Source organism: Culex pipiens, chromosome 3, assembly GCF_016801865.2.
Source record: "Culex pipiens pallens isolate TS chromosome 3, TS_CPP_V2, whole genome shotgun sequence".
In the NCBI taxonomy this organism is placed as follows: Eukaryota; Metazoa; Arthropoda; class Insecta; order Diptera; family Culicidae; genus Culex; species Culex pipiens.
The window spans coordinates 116,211,821-116,214,109 of record NC_068939.1 but is presented as its reverse complement, the minus strand read 5'-3'; positions in this window follow the sequence as shown (position 1 = coordinate 116,214,109).

The following is a 2,289-nucleotide window of genomic DNA, read 5'->3' as shown; positions in this document are numbered from 1 at the left end:
TGGGTGTGGGTAAGCACCGGAAACGAGAAGGAAATGATTTTTCTCTCGTTTTCTCGTGTAACGATGGAAAACAAACAGACTTTGGGAATGGCTTTGACGTGCGGCATTTGATTTGTCTGTTTGTTTGTTTTTATTTGTCGATTTTACAGCTCTGTGAACTTTCATTTGTTGATTCGAGTTCCGTTCGAAATCGTTTATTAAACGGCACAGTCAAACAAAGCTGCACAGTTTGTGAGCGATGTTGTGCTTTCAAAAGTGCGCTTGCGGTAATAGGAAAATTAATAACAGGCAAGAAAACAGCACAACTCAACAGAGCGAGATTTATGTTATCCCTTAATGCATTTATCGAGCGTGAAACGAAAATTGAACGATAAATTAACCTAAAACCGCAGCTCAGCAGATAAATGCATTTAATTCGTTTTTACACTTGAGGGAGAAGTTGTGGAGTATGAACTCTTATGTTGGTGTGTGTTTGAAGTCATATTTCATTTCATTTCATTTTATTAGGTTGCTTTAACAATTACATTGGTGCAGTTGTTATCCTGAGCTGAGATATGGACTACCTTTCAACAGCTGATTTGTTCAAAATGGGGAGAGAGTTTACTGGTACTAAGGAGAACGAATTAGACAGAGAAGGAAAAAAATTGCAAAAATAACCTTCGAAATAGCTAATAGATGTGGGATAGTTAGAGGAAAGGAGGCATTACTTAATCTAATATCACAGCTCAAGGGGACAACCGCTGCAGCAGGGGATTGACTGAGGTGGCGCACCCCATCCAGAACTTCGGTAGCACTCGCTGGAGCCAATCATCGATCAACTCCATCTTCGCCATCCTGTGGACGTCGTCAGTCGGGTGGAACGATTTGAAGTCATATATTAACTAAAATAGATCATTTTTTTGTAATGCTGTGTTTAAGAATAGTTTATTTTACACCGACCAACAAAATTTCTGCGCAGGCTCAACTCGAGGGAAAGCATGAAGTTTTGGGTCCCCAGAATCATGTGCACTTGGTTTTTCTTCAAAGTTTGTATGGAGAATTACTGTCTAAATATTTTTGAAAAATTCAAAGTGCACCTGATTCTGGACACCCACAACTTCATGCTTCCCCTCGAGTTGAGCCTGCGCAGACATTTTTGTCAATTTTTGTACGTCAGTGTATTCGGTATGCATAAGGAGGATATTTGGTCTTGTTTTGAGCTGAAAAATCACCAATTATAAAAAAGAAACTTAAAATAATTCCATTCAATTCAATATATTAATCTTGTTGCATTAATCAGATGGTCATAAGATTCGATGTCAAGGTTTTTTATTCTTAAAATATTAATTTCTGAATAATTAAAATTTATATTAAAATCATTAAAATTTTGAAATTAATCTTGGTGGTTTTTTCACCAAATTGGATGAAAATTGGTTTGGTAGAATTCGTTCCAAATGTTTGATAGTATTCAAGAAAATACAGTTTAAAGTAAAATAAAAAGGAGCACTACTGTTCTGCCGTTTTACGGAGATATGATGTATACGCCATTGAGGTGATTTTGCTGTAGACACTATTTTCTGTTTTTTTTTTTCATTTTTTCAATTTAAAATGACTAATTTAAGGTTTGCTCTGTAGAAACTGTTAGAAAGTACAATAAAAATGTGGCACCTACATAATTTCTTGTTTTTTCCTATTCTCTACGATTTTAAACCACAAACATCATTTGGCCGAAAAAATAGCAATAAAAAATCACTACTTTTCCTTCCCAATGATGTATGTATACATTGCTCGTTCAAAGCGATCAAAGCTGGCTTTATTTTTTGTGCCAGCTATTTTGACAGCTGAGCGGATCCCTTAATGCATTGTCCACGTGGATACTTTAAGGGGGGGAGGGTATTAGGGAGCGTTCTTTTGTTACGTAACGCAGTTGGGGGGGGGGGGTTTCGGAGGCCGTGTTACGCTCCATACAAAATTTTTATTGAAATTTTGTTACGAGGGGGGGGGGTCTAAAAATCAGATTTTGCGCGTTACGTAATTAAAGAACGCTCCCTTAGCGATTGTCTACACTCCATAAACACATTTTTTGCATGAACAACTGTCCGCAAGGGAGGTGGGTGGGTCTAGAATTTTCAAAAAAGTGTCTACGTGGATGTGGATAAGGTGTCATCCATTAAGTACGTCACATTAAAATCAGCCAAAATTTACTCAACCCCCCTTTGTCACGATTTCCCTATGCTTTAAACACGCAATGTCAAACTTGCTCAAAACCTCCCTCTTCCCTCAGAACGTGACGTACTTTATGGATGACGC